This window comes from Felis catus, chromosome A2 (assembly GCF_018350175.1).
Source record: "Felis catus isolate Fca126 chromosome A2, F.catus_Fca126_mat1.0, whole genome shotgun sequence".
NCBI classification, from domain to species: domain Eukaryota; kingdom Metazoa; phylum Chordata; class Mammalia; order Carnivora; family Felidae; genus Felis; species Felis catus.
The window spans coordinates 26,898,209-26,916,294 of record NC_058369.1 but is presented as its reverse complement, the minus strand read 5'-3'; the positions used below and the strand labels follow the sequence as shown (position 1 = coordinate 26,916,294).

At 36.4% G+C, this 18,086-nt stretch overlaps 1 long non-coding RNA gene across 6 annotated transcripts in view; it reads right to left on the bottom strand.

Moving 5' to 3' along the window:
* Nucleotides 1-18,086, bottom strand: part of LOC102901572 — a 190,875-nt gene that overhangs the window by 130,971 nt on the left and 41,818 nt on the right. For 3 of the 6 annotated variants that reach the window (XR_006593801.1, XR_002740292.2, XR_006593800.1), the window contains exons 3-4: nucleotides 2,877-2,956; nucleotides 816-968 (exon numbers count right to left, since the gene is read on the bottom strand). This is a non-coding gene — a long non-coding RNA (uncharacterized LOC102901572). Of the gene's footprint in view, nucleotides 1-97; nucleotides 172-815; nucleotides 969-2,876; nucleotides 2,957-18,086 lie in introns of all 6 variants that reach the window. The other 3 variants (XR_002740290.2, XR_006593799.1, XR_002740291.2) reach the window with 2 other exon arrangements.

Genomic DNA, 18,086 nt, shown 5'->3' with positions numbered 1-18,086 from the left:
AAATATCCAAATACCTGACAAAACTCCTGTATCAAGAATATAAAAGGAACACTTGCAACTAAATAATAAGACTAGCAACCAATAAAAATAAAGATACCTGTTATATTGATTCCAAACTTGATCACATGACCAGCTATTAGCCTAGCAGGACTTCTGACTGTTTGATATTGTCTAAAGGGAAAAGTATGCAATTTCAGGAATATTGCTGGATTTATTTCATTCAAACTTTCACACAGTGTGAAACAAATTAAAAAACAAAGAGCAGGTACTTCTGCAAGTTTACAGACCAGGTTGTAAGACCTATTTTGAGCCTGTTCCACTAATAATGCCTGACCTCTAAATGTCTACATATAAGAGAGTAAAGTGAGAAAAGGGAAAGGAAAAAAAGTATACTATGTGGCTCCACTTCCAAAAAAGTTGTAGAAATGTAAGCACCAAATATTAATTTGACCACAGTTTTGATATAACTCTATTGAGAGTGATAAATTGAAAAGCAACTCTTCTGGAAACTAGGATGTTAGACAGAAATTGAGAATTAACTCATAAATTATATTTTATAAAATGTGCACTGATTCACAGAACTGTACCAAACCAAACTATGATATTCTTTATAGACTCTCACAATTAGCACCAGTTTATTCAGACTCCTACACATAAGACCACAAATAAACTGAGGCAAGGGTAACTTCACATAGTCTCATGTTTTCTAAAACCACTAATGTTCCACCTGCCCCTTCATTTACAAAGTCTGACCCATCCCTGCTAAGACCACCGCAAATTTTGTAACACCCCTTAAGACTCCCTTTGAAACTCACCTTTGCTCTCTATGATGTAGGGTCTTCTTTGTTGCAGAAAATAATAAATTTAACTTGCTTTCAGCTGTGTTCCTAATGGTCTCTGGTTTATGTTGAAAGCAGAATGGGAAGATAAGAAGATAGTGTGTGGTGCTAGATCTTCATCCTCCCCAGCTGGAAGTGAATAGACAATGCATAAAATTTATAAATCAAGAAGCAACAATAAAAACATGTTATTTAGACATAAGTAGGAGCGTCTGAGTAGCTCAGTCAGTTGAGTGCCCGACTCCTGCTTCTGGCTTAGGTCATGTTCCCGGGTTTGTGGGGTTGAGCCTGGCATCAGGCTCTGGGCTGAGCGTGGAGCCTACTTGAGATTCTTTCTCTCCCTCTGCCCCTCTCCCTTACATGGGCATGCTCCCTCTCTCTAAAATAAACAAACAAACAAAAAACAAATAAAATAAAATAAAATTTAGACATAAGGAGGTATCAAAACAATCAGCTAAGGAAACTAAAAAGTAGTTGCCTCAGGGAATGAGTTAGAAGATGATTATTTTGCTTAAAATCTTGAAGAGTCTAGGTGGCTCAGTCAGTTAAGTGGCCAACTCTTGATTTCAGCTCAGGTCACGATCTCATGGTTCCTGGGATCAAGCCCTGCCTAGGATTCCCACACTGATGGTGTGGAGCCAGCTTGGGATCCTCTCTCTCCCCTCTCTCTCTGCTTCTGTCCCCCACTCATGCTCTCTCTCTCTCAAAATAAATAAATAAACAAACATTTTTTAAAAATCTTGAAGTACCATTTCATCGTTAAGCATATATTACTTTGATAATAATGAAATTATATTGAAAATAATAAATTAAATATACATTTCAGAACAAAATAAGAAAACAAAGCCATTTATATTTCTTGCTTACCTGAATTTATATTCACTCAACAAATATTTCTTCCTTGAATACCACTATATCCCAGACACAAGTATAGGTACTGAGTATCAGTAAAGGAAAAAAAAAACAAAAAACATCCTGCCCTAAAAAAGTTCAGACAGATGAGGAAACTGGGCCCTGCTCATCTCCCAAAAGGTAAAACAGTTCTAGATCATATAGCTGGCAAATGGCTAAGCCAGGATTTGAAGTAAGGTCATCTGATTCTAGACCCTACTGATTTTAATTTTAATTATAGACAGATTGGGACAGGGACAGGAAATTTCCAAAATGAATCTAGGGCATCTTATAGTGCCAAAATGTAAGAAAGTACTCAAACAAAACAAGCAAAAAAAAAAGGACTCCAATAAAAAGTTTATGTCAAAAAAACACAGTAGTCAATTGCAAGAGATCACAATGGCCAAAGCTATAGTAATTTGAGCAACAAAATAAGGAAGTATTGGATTATAGCCCAAAGTATAAACCAAATATCCATGAGTCCATACTGACTTAGATAAGTGATAAATACATATGTAAGTCATGTATACATACATATATACATACATATGAGAGAATAAACAAATCTCCCATGCAGCATTCCAAATAATATATGACCAGTACTCATTAAAACTCTCAAGGTCATTAAAACAAGGAAAATCTAAGAAACTTTCCCAGTCCAGAGGAACTTAAGGAGACATGACAACTAAATGCAATGTAGTATTCTAGATGAGATTCTGAAACTGAGAAAGGACATTAGGTAAAAACTAAGGGAATCTGAATAAAGTCTGAGCTTTAGTTATTAATAGCATTCAACATTAGTTCATTAATTGTAACACACATACCACACTTCTGCAAGATGTTAATAATAGGGGAAACTGGGCTCAGGGTACATGGGAACGCTCTGTAATATCTTTGCCATTTTTCTGTAAATCTAAACCTATTTCTTAAAATGAGGTTTATTTTTAAAAGATTTGAACAAGTGAAAAATATCTACACAGCTTGGCAATTTGGCAATTAGGATCTGTTCTGTTTTTCAAAAATAACAACATAGACCCTAGCTGGCTAAATCTCCTTATCATGTACTCTATGAAACAAGCTGTTTAAAGCCAAGGTTATGAATTCCAAATGAATATTCTAGAAAAAGCGTATTAAAATAACATATACCTTAATATCAAAAGTAGTTCTCTCTAGGGCATGATCACAGATGACCTTTTTGTTGTTGTTTTCTGTGTTTTCCAAGTTATCTGCAATAAGCATGTATTACACATATAATTTCAGAAAGGAGCATAATACTACTAAAAGAAAAGAAAGGTGCTTTTAGTAAAATTTGCAATTAAATAACTGCAGAGGCACCTTCTTTAGGGGAAGGAAAAGGAAGAACATTATTCTATAAATACTATATGCCAGTCCCTGGGCTGGGCACTTAACATATATTATTTCATTTAGGTGTGTAAAATAAAGATGTCCTTGAATTGAATCACATTTGGAGAGTATTTTATGTTTATGAAGCCATTAGAAGTTTTAAACAAAAATGCAAAGGCATGCTTTTTAGAATTCTGCTCATGCCTTTTTTTTGCTCCGATGCTGAAAGCACAATTAGTTACCCACCACCTAACATGTCATCTACATTTTTTTCTTGTCACATATTTTTATTTGATCCACTTCTGAAGAGAAGCCAATATACCATGTCATGCCTATATATGAATCTCTTTAAACTAATTTTATGCTTCATTGTGAAATAATTGATTTGTGATTCACAGGACATTAATTAACTCATAAGCCTTTAATAGTAAGTAAATAATGAAGTTTAGAAAATGATGGCATGTAATTGAGTCTAAAGGGACTCTTTTCCACACTTTGTTTTTGTTTTGCTTTTTATATTATATCAAATAAAGATGGACAAAATTTTAATCACATTGATCACAGATGTTAAGATCACAAATTTTATTATATGTCAATATTTTTACATAGGGCCCATTTTCTATAAAAGCCTATCTCAGGACCATTTCCTTTGAAAGCCTAACTCAAAATCAAAACTATAATCAATAACCAATTCCTATTATTCTTGCAAGTGATTGCTGAAAATGGATGCTCAGTAAACCTGTAAATTTGTAGATTTGTAGATGGTTTTCTCTAAAGATTTCCAACAAATATAGAAAAAAAAACTGTTTTTTCCCCTGACACCTCTTTCTAGAAGTGACTTCTAAATTCCATCAAGTGACAATACTGTAATTATTGAGTACTGGCTTAGCATTTTATCATATAGTCTGATTTAATCCCTACAATGATTTGTGGTATAGGTACTATTAGCCCCAATTTAAAGAAGTCTGTGTGAAGTCACACAGCAGTAAGTAGAAGAGTTATGTCTCAAATCTGTGTTAACATCTGATTCCAAAGCCCAAAGTTTTAATCACCCTGCTGTACTATTTCTTAGCATTGGTGCCTCTATTTGAGACTGAGCTTCAGCTCCCCACTTCCTCAGCTCCCCCTGGGAAGTTGATCTTACCCTAGTTCTATGCCACCCTATCCAAACCACCCTCATCTCTCACCTAGACTACTACAGAAGCCTCCTTGCTGAGATCCATGGTCTCCCTAATCCTTTCTTTGTGTCCTTTTCCTCCATCCCTCAGCCTCAATCCATTCTCTACACTGTAACCACAATGATTTTTCTCAAACCATGAGGCCTACAAGCCATTAACTGTTTGCTGTGTGAATCTCCACCTTCATCTTGTGCAATGCTATCCCTCACTCTCTGTGCTCCTGCCATAGTCTAGTCTTCTTTACATATGAATATGTACCATAGTCCCTCCTGCCACAGGACTATTGCATATGCTGTTCCCTCTCCCTGGACCATTCTTTGCCTAGTTAACTCCTACTCACCTTTCACATAACTACTCATGATAACAGAAAGCATTCCTTGACCTCCATATCAAGACATAACTCCTCCTGTTATACACTCCAGCAACATGCATCTCTGTTCCATTACATGATATCATTACAATGTTATGTTTGCTTTTGTGATTACCTGATTAAGGTCTTATCTAAGCCACTATGCCCTACTATGCACCAGATTTTAAGGTCAGTGAAGACAAAGACTCTGTTTGCTTTTGCTCCCTATTATGATTTTGCACACAGCAAGGTTTCAACAAATGCCTATAATTGAATAACTATTCCCACTCTATACCACTATCATCATCCACATAGGGACTACTATCCTTCTCCAATAGGAAGAATGTCCTCTGCCCCTCCATAAGGTCTAAGGCAGGAGTAAAAATTAGGCAAAGAGGGGAGATAAATACAAACAGTAGTGGCTGCAGAATAAACCTCCTGGGATCCATGGACAAGAATTTCAACAGCTACTTTAAATTCTAGGTATTAGTTTCATATGCATATTTCCAGCCACCAGAATTTCTCAGAGGCATTTTGATTTCTCCTCTAAATCCATTCTTCCCTAGTTTTCCCCACCTCAATAAATGGCATCACGTTGTATCCAATTCCCAGGCCAAAAACCTAAGAATCATGCCTGATTTGCCTTTTTATCATATACCCTACATTTAAATTCAAATTTGCGCTCTGTTCAAAGCCCTCCAATGACTCCTTTTGTACTTAAATAAAATCCAAAATCTTTATTTGACCTTAACACTTTTCATAATATGGCCCCTCATCATCTCTTTGACCCTGTTTCCTCTTTTGTTCCCTTCCTCATAGCAGTTCAGCATCATGGGCTTCTTTACCAATGTTCTTGGAAGATGCACATGACCACTTCAGAATCTTTGTACTTGCTTCCCTGTGCCTCAAAGGGTCTTACCTCAGATATTTACTCAGTTCATACTCCCTACTACCTTCAGGGCACTGTTCACGTTTCCCTTATTGAAAGTTCTTCCCTCATCACCATATCTACATAGCCCTCATTGGTGTTCTAAGCTCTGTATCTCTTTCCCTTTTATAAATAGCACTTATCACTACTGTATTAAATTATGTATTTATTTATGTATTTATTCATCTATGCCTCTACTGCTATATTTTAAACTCCTCAAGGGTTATCTGTCCTGTTAAGTATCTAGGAGCTAAATAATTATCCCATGAATGAATGAACATTATTGTCAAAGCCCAACTCTTTTGCATTATTTAACAGTTTGAATTTTTTATGTCAGAGTAGACTTGGAATAGGAAATAAATGAACTATTTAATAACTAATGTTAAAAAAAGATAGCAATGCAAAATGTAATCTTTTAATGATTAGCTAAGAATGATTACAAGTCTGTACAAAAGAGTTGTAAAAAATTAAAGCTTATTGTTGTGGTTTATTAATTGGTTTAGGAAACTTTGAGATCAGATGAATTATTTCCTTTATTGTTTCCCTTTAGTCTTCCTCTGCAAAGTCTGTCATTAATGGCTACTCATGACAATCATATGGCAATAATATTATGTGTCAATGCAAAGATTATATAATGTATAAGAAAAAAGACAACAATGTTAAAGGCAGTAAATTTGTTAAGTGATTCGCCCTGTGATTACTCAGTAAGGAAAAGCATAAGAGATATGGACAGAAGCTCACTATTAATTTTTTTCTTTATGTTACACTAACATTACACTACAAATTACAAATTTCTGATTCAAGCAAAAAAGAAAGATGACAGGCAAATTAACACTATATTTTCTATTTTAGATGATGGATACTTCACCCTAAGGTTTTCAGCATGCTAGAGGAAAGCTGAGAGAGCTCAAAAGGACCAATTTATTTCAACAGGTCAGAAAAGCAAAGAATCAGTCTGGACACTCCTCTTCCCGGTACTCAGTGCCACCTTCCCCCACTATTCAATGCATCATCGAGCCCTAACTATTAATATGTCTCAAAGTCGTCAGTTTAATGCTTTAGGTAGCCACTGCCCTAATCCTCTTACTCGGGTTATAAAATAGTTTCTTGCAGCATCTGGGTGGCTCAGTTGGTTAAATGTCCAACTCTTGATTGTGGTTCAGTCATCATCTCACACGTTCATGAGATCGAGCCCCGCATCCAGCTCTGCACTGACAGCATGGAGCCTGACTGAGATTCTCTCTCTCCCTCTCTCTCTGCCCCTCCCCTGCTTGCTCATGGGTGTGCAAGTGTGCGCACACACACACGCGTTCTCTCTCTCAAAATAAATAAAACAGGGTTTTTTTTAAGTTTCCTGAAATGTTACTCCACATTCATCTGTTTTCCTTCAGCTCCATTCTCCAATTTACAGCAGAGGATATTCTAAGACACAAATCCAGTAATGTCCCTCTATTCCTTAAAAACATACAGTGGCCTCTTCTTGCTTTTAGAAGAATTCTGGTCCTTAATGAGGCCTAAAGGCCACATATGTTCTGGCCTCTGCCTAACTCCCCAACCTCATTAGGAACCACTTTTGCCTTTACTCTTTCCACTTGAGCCACACCATTTTCCTGTTTGATCCTTCAAGATGACAAATGCCTTTTTGTCTCAGAGCCCCCCTCTGTAGGTCTCATCATGATTTCAGATCAAGGCCATTCCCTGAAGGGAAGTCTCCCAGTCCCTCCAGACTGGGAGAGACTCTTCAGTTACAAGTCCTCATAGGTGTTCTCTGACCTTTTCCACTACAACACATGCCATAATTACACATTTATTTATTTACTATTTCTCTTCTACATTATACCCTGTAAGCCTCCTAAAAGCAGGAACCACAGTAGTGGCACTTGCTATTATATCCCAACACCTAACATGTAACCTAGTATACAGAAGTTCAGTAAATATTCCATGATAACTGAATGAGATGAGAAGAGACAGCCAAATGTTGGCATAAGGAATCTGTGCTACATTTAAGAGCATTTTCCCAGCATCAATTAACATTGGAATGGGATCCCAAAAAAGGTTGAAGAATCATCCTCTATGGAGACTCTTAAAAAAACAGTATGTATCAGCCTAGAGCTGCACTATACAATATGGTAGCCACTAGCCAAATGTCGCTATTGAGTTCTTGAAGTATGAGAAAAGTACTAAATTTTTATATTGACTACATGTTGCAATACTATTTTGGATATATTAGGTTAAATAAAATATATTGCTAAACTTAATTTTGCCTCTTTATTTTTAACTTTTTTAATGTAACTACTAGGAAATTTAAAATATATGAATCTCACATTATATTTCTGCTAGACCACAGTGGTCTATGCATTTCAGGACAATACTACCTGAAGATAGGCATGACATAGTGAGACAAACCGTGGACAAGAATCTGAATATTGCAAAAAGTCCTGAAGAATCTTCTTGTACTAGCAGTGTGTTTCTGTCTCCCAATATCATCCCATCCCACTTGGCTGTGCCTGTGCTATTTCACCACACACCCAAATATTTGTTCAATACATGGACCCACTTGGTTAAACAAAGTGAACTTCTAAGTTCCTCCTTATGCCTTTCGGTAATTTAAAGTCTAACATAAAGTTTGCAAAGTTCACCTTTATCAATTTACTGAATTCCAAATGGTCAGTTTGTTGACAGAGGGCTTGGGACAAAGTGTGGCATGATATGCCATTTCTAGCCAAGGTAACTAGGAACCAAATATTGCAAGCAGTAGCTCTATGTAGAACTGCAGATTCACAGCTTTATGAATTCTCTACATACCTCTGAAAGCTTCACTCCTCAGAGTTTTCTTTTTGTTCCTATAGCAGTTTGCCCATGTCCTTTTCACATGCTGTCTTCCTCTTAAGATCCTGAGGCAAGTGAATGGATTTATCTTGGTATCCCTAATATCTAGCCTAGCACAGTGCCTGATACAAAGTAAGCATTCAATAAATCTTTTCTAGAATGTGTTGAGTGAATGTACTTTCCCTTACTCTGATCACTCCTTGACTCTAACCTAAGCACTGACTGTAGATAAAATTTATAGGCTTGTACTTAATGAACCATCACCCAGAGATTGTTTTAGGACCATTTTATGAGTATGTGTTTTAAGTGACTAAATCAAAGACAGAGTATTGAACCTCTTTAAAATGCTTAGGGCTATGCTTTAAGCATTTCACATGTTCAGTATACACTAACTGGCTAACAAATTATAATCATTAGATCAAATACTATTCCCACAAAAAGGCAAAGGACCAGACCACAATTTCTCTTAGCACACTCCACTTCTTGGTCAACAGGCTATGCTTAGGTACACAATTAGTATTGACACAACTTAGTGAGTGTACCTCTAACACATAAGCTACAGTTTACGATAAGCTGCAACCACCAAAATATGAAGTCCAGGTGATTCCTTTTGAACATAAACTCTTCATAACATAAAGATGACTGAAAAACTACATCAAGAATGTGTACTGAATAATTTATCTTAGGCAATTAGGTCTAGGTGAGTAGAGCCACAAAGTAGCTGTGGGTACATGACAGACTAATACATACAAGCTTCATGTTTGACCAGCTGCAACCAAGACCTTGCTTCTGCACATGGACATTAAGAGGCACAGCAGCATGCCTGATGACTGCCAGAAATCAACATGAGGAGACAGATAACCATGGTACCTGGCAGCCTGAGAAATTCGCTGTTTCAGCAAAAGCATCAGGCAGGTTAACCAGGTGAAGGACAATGCAACAAATATCATCCACAGTTCTAGAAATTTTTGCTAATAGGAGCCCAGTCCAAGTATACTCTTGGGCTGAGTCCAACATCTGAGTGAAATGTGAACATTAACCACTCAGGTATAAGTAAATTGGAAATTCAGTTTTGGGGATTTCAGTTGAGTGATTCTCATCAAGAAGTCACAACCTCAAGGCAGAAGAGATTTTGCTTTATAGCAGGTTTTTCTTCTACAGTGATAGCCCAAGCAGAAATACTAGATCACAAGATTGTTTCTAATGGTTAAAGTGTATGTGTGTATGTATGCATGTGTGTGTACTCCTCCAAGTTTTGTAAACCTGAACAACCAACATTTATACATATAAATGGCTAACCTGGCATACATCCAGACCATTACTACTTTTATCCTTGGTGGCCATCGACTGCCTTAGCAATGATCTAGAGAAAATGTGTATGGAGAAATTGCAATCCCATTTCAGTAATTGATAGATAGTGGGTCCCAGGCTTTGTGGCAGTCATAACCTCTAGCCATTCCGTTTTACCATAAACAAAGGAATAATCAATTGATGTGGATTCAACTAGGGGCATGAACATTATCTTTGCCAACATATTCTCTTCTTGCTAAGAACTGCAACTTGCCATTTTGCAAGCAATCAGTGTAGCAAAGAGATCTCATAAAACTCATAAAAAGCTATTTAACCCATTATGTGAATGAGATGCTATGGAAGAAAAAGAAATGACAGGTAATAGGGAAGGGGAAGAAAGGAAAATATGGGATTTTCCAGAGCAATGATAATATATAGGAAAATTCAAAGGGGAATTATAAATTAATTTCATCTATATTATGAATTAGGATATTGGATTGTCTAAGAACCCAACTACCATTTGTAATGACGTTTCCATGGGGAATGTCTCTAAAATGATTTTCTGAAATGAAATCTCCTTTATATCACTTTTTGCCTAGAAAAAGATTTAAATGAAGAGCAGTAAAAAGTAGTTATGGTTAATAAAAAATCAAAAGAATTCATTTATTCTGCCCTACTTATTGGAGTTACAGGAAAGTAAACAAAGCATTTGTATGCTAACTTTAACCAGATGTAGGGATACCATAAAATACAAAGGAGGGGCCTGGAGGTAGAGAGGTGGTCAAAGAAGGCACGTAAGGGGGATGATTTGAGAGACTTGAAAGAATGTAAAGGGCAGATAAGAGTATTCTTGGCATGATAAAAAAAAATAAAAAACAAAAAATTACTTCTGGAAGCAAGAGAAATAATAAAGTCAAGGAAGACTCCCAGATTTCTGGTTTTAGCTCCAAAGAAATAGTGGTACCACTCCCCAAGAGAGGGAAAAAAGAGAGTTACAGAATGAGGAGAAAAATGTAGAGCTTAATTTGGGATGTGAATACAAAAGTACCTAAGGAACACACAAGTGGTGGTATCTAGGAATCAGGTAGACATCCAGAGCTCAGGCTTATGAGACTTCTAGGCTGGAAACACAGATTTTTAAGCCATGGGGAGAGTAATTAAGGGCTTTGGAGAGAACAAATCCCCCTCTCCAAGAGTGTGCTGGTGTATGAAGGGGTAACCTCAAAAGACAGGTAACAAAAGAAGAATGGCCAGAATGGTTGGAGTAAAAAATAAAGATGCCACTGAAGCAAAATAAAAAGAAGAATTTTGAGGAGGAAAGAATGATCAACAAGGACGATCAACTAATATGAAGACTGATATAAATCTGTTGGATTGAATTATATGGGGCCATTGGCATTCGGTAAGAACAGTAGAGTGGAATGGTGCAGGAGGACAATAGTTGAATTGTGGTGGACTAAGACGTAGAGTCAGGTAAGTAGACAATTCTCAAAGAGTGTGCCTATCCAGATGCAAATAAAGATATGGATGTACTGGGAGGGCAACGTGGGCTTGAGGGAGGGAAGGCTTTTATTTCATTTTGCTTTGTTTCATAGTCAAGTATAGGAGTCAGCAAGAGAAAGGAAGAATTTTTTTTTAATTTTTTTTTTTAACATTTATTCATTTTTGAGACAGAGAGAGACAGAGCATGAATGGGGGAAGGTCAGAGAGAGAGGGAGACACAGAATCTGAAACAGGCTCCAGGCTCTGAGCTGTCAGCACAGAGCCCGACGCAGGGCTCGAACTCACAGATTGTGAGATCATGACCTGAGCCGAAGTCGGATGCCCAACCGACTGAGCCACCCAGGCGCCTCGAGAAAGGAAGAATTTAACGATATGAATGAGAAAAAAAATCAAGAAACTGAGAGAGTTATAAAGGAGGGAAAGAGTGGGACTCAGAGCCCACATGGAAGGAATTAGCCTTAAATAGGAAGAGATCTATATCTTTCATGGGAGGAACAAAAGGAAAGGAGAGAAATATAAAAGTAGGATAGGTAAGATAATAAGTTTGTTGCCTGGAGTTGGGGGTGTTCTCTCTGATGATTTCTATTGTCTTTGTGCAGCAAGAAATGAGCTCATCAGCTGAGAAGAGGTGGGAGTAAAAAGCTGTAGAGTGACAGCTTTAAGCAGAGTGCAGAGTGGGAGAGAGAGCGAATTCTATATACCTAGAAGGCTTGCCAAACTCAACCAAAAGCATAACAAGGTTCTTGGGTTTTGCCAGCAACTGGTTGAAGGACTGGCTCATGGGCTGTGAAGTTTATAGTTTATGGACTGGGGAAAAAGAGAAATGAAGAGATTTGAGGTTTCTATGAGAAAAAAGAATAATTGTTGGGGGAAGAGATTGAGAGACATGGAAAATTAGATGTTGAAAATTAATATTGCTAAAGTAGAGCAATTCCAGGTAATAGCAAGAATCAGGGCATGGGAACTGTTGTACGTGGTTGAAGTTGAGTGGAGATAAAGATCATGAGAGTTGATAAAGTCACAGAAATGAGATGTTGTTTAAGTTGGGTAAGTTGTTGGATAAGTTGTTCACATAGGCATGGAAGTCACTCAGAACAATGGTACAAATTGCAACAAAAAACAATGAACAGATTGTCTTTAATTAATAAATAGAAAAGCTGTGATAAATACCAAAATTGAAGTACTTAAAAAATAAAAAAAAAAAAAAACAATTAAGAAGGGTAGAGGAAGGTCATGCAAAACAATCTTAAAAATTTCCAATGGCCAAAGGTTTTTGAGCAATAAAACAATTGGTTTGGATTATAGCATAAAAATAAAATAAACAACCATGAATTAATACTGATATAAATAAGTGATTAAATAAATAAATAGGGGGGAAGTGACAAATTTTCCATACAGAATAATTCTAAATACTAAATGTAGAAGGAATGAGGAAAATTGAAAATTACCACAGAAATATTTGTTTTAGGCAAGATCCACAGATGAATGCTAAAAGTAGCCACCAAACATTAAGGAGAAACAGGATATTCACATAGCTTTGAACTATCTTCCCAATATATTTATTAATTACTGTGGTGATTTTAACATATATCTAAACATTTTTCAATATTTCTCCCTCTAGGAAGTAGAGCTTAATTCTCCTCCCCTTATGTGTGAGCTAGATTTAGTGACTCCTGTCTAACCCAAGAGTCTGAAAAGGGGAAAAAAATGATAACTTTACAGTGGAGAAACCTGGGAGACACTACTTTAACCAAGGGATCAAGGTTTACAGCACCAGTCCTAAGTCATATTGACATCATGCACCCCCTAATATGATGTGATGGGAAGGATACTTCACTTCTGCAGCAGTCTTCCTCCAAATCCTAACCCCAGTCTAATCAATTGAAAACATGTCACAATGAGGGACCAATTGAGGGACATTCTAAAAACATCTAGTCAGTAATCTTCAAAAGTGTCAAAGTTATGAAAAATAAGGAAAGGCTATAAAACAAGGAAAGATAGATTGGAGAAGCCTAAAGAGACATAACAACCAAGAACAACATGGCACTGGACTGGATCTTGAAACAGAGGACATGTGTAAAAACTGGTGAAATCCAATTAAAGCCTATCATTTAGTTGTTAATGTTGAACCAATGCTAATTTCCTTGTTTCGATAAGAGGCTAACATTAGGGAAGTGGGCTGAAGGGTATATGGGAATTCTGTATACTTCTTTAGAACTCTTATAAATAGGAATTCATTTAAAATAAAAAATTTAAAAGAAAAGCTTTAATGAAGAAGAATGGGTAGCGAGGAGACCACTGTATTATCTAATAAAAGATAGGGGATCTAATGAGTGTGGAAGATGGATGGCATGAGGCTCACTGGAGCAGGAGGTTTTACAGAAAGATGAAGGAATGTTTTGAGACATCATTAATGGAGTGAAAAATAGAGGCCAGCTTATCAACTCTGCATTAGAGCACAATGTTTATTTGACTAGACGCTATTACTATGTCTGGAGGTCAAAGAAGAATTGAAAAGTATTCACTGCATTGGGTAATTATTTGGTCCAAGTATTATATGGACCACTGGTCCTGATGAGAAAGGCCATCATCCTTGAAATCTATCAATATCAATCAGCTCCCTTCCATTATCCATGGCAAATCCATGATATTTCCAGTTTCAAAGTTTGCAGCCCCCATGAACAAAGTTTTATAAGTGATCTGAGGAATGCCACAATCCCAAGTTGTTTTGCATAGTAACGATGACTGGCATATCTGGAACCTAGTGAATGATCAAGTTCCCTGCTCATATTTGCAGCTTTCCTCATCTTTGACTGCCTCTTACCAAGGGGAGAGTTTTTCTACAAAGTGCTCTAAACATTAGGTCAAACTAGCAAAAAAATTAACAAGGAAAGGAATTTTTAAAAATCAAAACTAATGTTTGTTCAGTGCCTGTCAAGAGTTCAAGCTAGTAATTGATACTTTTACATAAATGATCTTATTTAGGAATAATTCAGAAAACGTGAATAAAAATATGTAAAATGAAACACTGATAAATACTATTCACTGTACTAATTGGAAAAATTAATAACATACACTACTTTAAATTTAAGATTTAGGAAAAACATGGATCAAAAAGATGGGAAGGAAAAGGGTTTAAAGTACTCACAGGTGGACTCTTCCACTATAGCCTTAGCTGTCTTTTAATCCAACCTACAGTTTATCTATTGTGTGTAAGTACCAGCCCACAACCACGGCAAAGTCACAGCTGCAAACAGAGCAATGCAACAAAGGAGACTCACCAAGGCATACAGAGTAAACGCCGCCCATCACAACCAGCAAAACAACTCAACTCTGCATTCATACTCATCACAAAATTCCAGAAAGAAAAAAATAAGAACTCCCAAATTTTCAAAAGGGTTCCACTTGATAGATCAGTCTAACAAATACAACTAGAATTAAAATATAATGATAATAGATAAATGAAAGATAGATGATAGGTTAGGTAGACACATATAGACAGACAGGTAGATGAAACAATGATAAATGTGTTCTAGGAACCAGATCTGAAAATTCAGTTAATAATGTCCAATAGGTTAGAAAATGAAAAAAGACATTTTCTAAGATGAGCAATATCTGAATGCTTTTATAAACAATAAACAACTGTAATAAAACAACATTATTTTTTCAGTGCATAACTTCTGAGAAGCTTAAAGTGCTTTATGTGTAATGTCAGTCCTACTCCCAGAGAATTAAGTGGGAATCAGCATCATGAATAAATAAACTGATCCACTCAAAAGCATACAGCAAATATGACTGGGCCAAATAAAATCCTAGAAAAGTGTTTTATGCAGTACAGAAGAGTTACAGTGGAAACCTGGAAAGGCACACAGAGATTGTCCTAAAAGACATTAAAAACAAACAAACTTTTATTTTCAGTAATAAAAAAAACCATACACTAGAAACAAGAGGAAATGAAGAATTTGAACAGATGGAGGACTTGTAGGCTTATTTTAGGTAGTTCCTAACTAATAACAGATACTTTGATGAACTATCACATTCAGGTTTCCCTAGGAATTTTCTCTAACTGAAATGAATGTAGTGTTCTCACACAACTCAAAATTTCAGCCAAATTTAATACATACACTAGGCCATATAATTTACTGGGTTAGGGAACATATAATATCTACCTTTTAAATGAATTCTATTAATAAAAAAAATTCAGATACTTTTATTCAGTTTTGACACTATAGTAACTAGGATTTGAAAAAATATTTTTATTGAAATATATAGAGAGTACACATATCTTTTTTTTAAAATAGATTTTATTTTTAGAGCAGTTTTATTTTCACAGAAATGTTGAGAAGAAAGTAAAGAGATTTCCCATATTCTCCCTGCCCCCCCCCCACATGCATAGACCTCCTTGCCATTAACATCCCCCACAAGAATGGTACATTTGTTGCAACTGATGAACCTACATTGACATATTATTATCACCCAAAGCCCATAGTTTACATTAGGGTTCACTCTTAGTGAGTGAACATTCCATAGATTTGGACAAATGTATAATGGCATGTATCCATCATTATAGTATCCTACAGAATATTTTCATTGCCCTAGAAATACTCTGCACTCCATATCCCTACCCTTAACTCGAAACCACTGACCTTTTTACTGACTCCATAGTTTTGCCTTTTCTAAAATGTTATATAGTTGGAATCATATAGTATGTAGCTTTTTCAGATTGGCTTCTCTCAGTAATATGCAGTTATGGTTCCTCCATATCTTTCCATGGCTTCATAGCTCATTTATTTTTAGCACTGAATAATATCCCATTATCTGGATATACCACATTTTATCCATTCAGCTACTGAAGGACATCTTGGTTACTTCTAAATTTTGACAATTATGAATAAAGTTTCTATAAACATGCATTTGCAGGTTTTTACATGGACATGTTTCCAACCCCTTTGGAAAAAATAGCAAGGAATAGGAGTACAGGATTATATGGTAAGAGTATATTTAGTTTTGTGAGAAATTACCAAACTGTCTTCGAAAGTAGCTATACCATTTTGTATTCCCACCAGCAGTGAATGAGAGTTCCTGTTGCTCCATATCCTCTCCAGCATTTGGTATTGTCAGTGTTCTGGATTCTGACCATTCTGACACGTGGTAGGTAGTAGTATCTCGTTGTTTTAGTCTGCGTTTGCTGAGGGCATATGATGTGGGCCATATTTTCATATGCTTATCTGCTATTTGTATTATCTTCTTTAATGAGGTCTTTGTCAAGGTCTTTGGCTCATTTGTTAATAAGGTGTTTGTTTTCTTATTGTTGAGTTTTAAGAATTCCTTTTATATTATGGATAACAGTCCTTTATCAAGATGAATCTTTTGAAAGCAATTTTTCCAGTCTGGGTCCTGTTTTCTCATTCTCTTGACAGTGTCTTTTGTAGAGCAGACTTAAAATTTTAATGAAGTCCAGCTTATCAAGTCTAAAAAGTACAAAGCCATCAAACGTTTCTTCTATGTTTTCTTCTAGGGGTCTTATATTCAGGAATGTTCTCCAGTTTGAGCTAATTTTTGTGAGGGGTGTAAGGTATGTGTCTGGATTTACCTTTTTGCATGTGATTATCCAGTTGTTAAAAAGACTATCTTTGCTCTGTTGTATTGTTTTTGCTTCTTTATCAAGACAAGTTGACTATATTTATGTGTCTTAAGTATAAGGAGTAACAAATTTTCACAAACTGAATATACCAAAATAACCATATTTTAAATATTATGAGAACATCTAACTAAAGAAATATTCCTCAGTCTTCCATATACATGTTTAAATATTATCAAAAACATTTGCTGACAAGGCTGTCTGGGTGGCTCAGTCAGTTAAGCACCCAACTTTGGCTCAGGTCATGATCTCATGGTTTGTGAGTTTGAGCCCCACATTGGGCTCACTGCTGTGAGTGCAGAGTCCCCTCTGAAAACTCTGTCCCCCTCTCTCTCTCTGCACCTCAGCACATGCGTGCATGCTCTCTCTCTCTCTCAAAAATAAATAAAAACATTTAAAAATTTTGCTGGCATTTTCAGAAATATGTAAACATTTTACCTCCTGAATTTCTTCTTTCACTTATCAATTTTAAGAAATCAGACTCAAAGTAAGAAAATGAAATTATCTCATAATCTGAAAACTTGACACTGAACATATTCCTCATCCTACTTCTTTAGGAACCCCACTCAATTCCAGGTTGAGACCTGCTAATACACAAATGAAGTGACATAGTTTTATTTCACGTTTCATGTCCTTTTTAAAGTCGCCTCAGACACTAATGATGATTCCAAGAGTGTGGACTCTGAGTTCTGTTTATAAGGAAGAACTATGATGGAGTGATGATCCTGAGGTTTCTTCCACATTCCTTGTAGCTGCAAGAGAGACAGGGTTGGCCAAGCTTGGGACTAGGGTAGAGTGGAATGAGAGTTAGCTCAAGAGTAGCTGTTGAAACTCTCAAATTCTTCTTGAAGGGGTAGAGTCTTAAGATCTAGGGAAACCAAGAGGGATTTCCAAACTATCTTAATGATGCCCCAGTGTTAGCAAATATGACCTCAACTCATATACTTCCTCATACCCATAACCCTATACAAGTTGTTTATTCCACCCCAGACTAGATTAAGCAAAATGAGAATTGCTTACGTTACTGAAAAATCCAAGGGTATATCTGACTTTATAGGCTTGGTTGGACCCAGGGGCACAAAACCATCCAAATCTGTCCCACAGTGGTTTCAAGTGACTTCTTAGAGGTCCTAAAGATACATCTTTCTTCATTCATGTCTAGTAGAAAAAAGACTTCTTGCCCTGCCCCCCCACCAGCATTCCCACCAAGTATTCACTGTGTCTCACTGGCTCCAATCTGATCACCTGACCTTCTCTAAACAAATCATTGTAACCAGGAAATATGATATGCTAA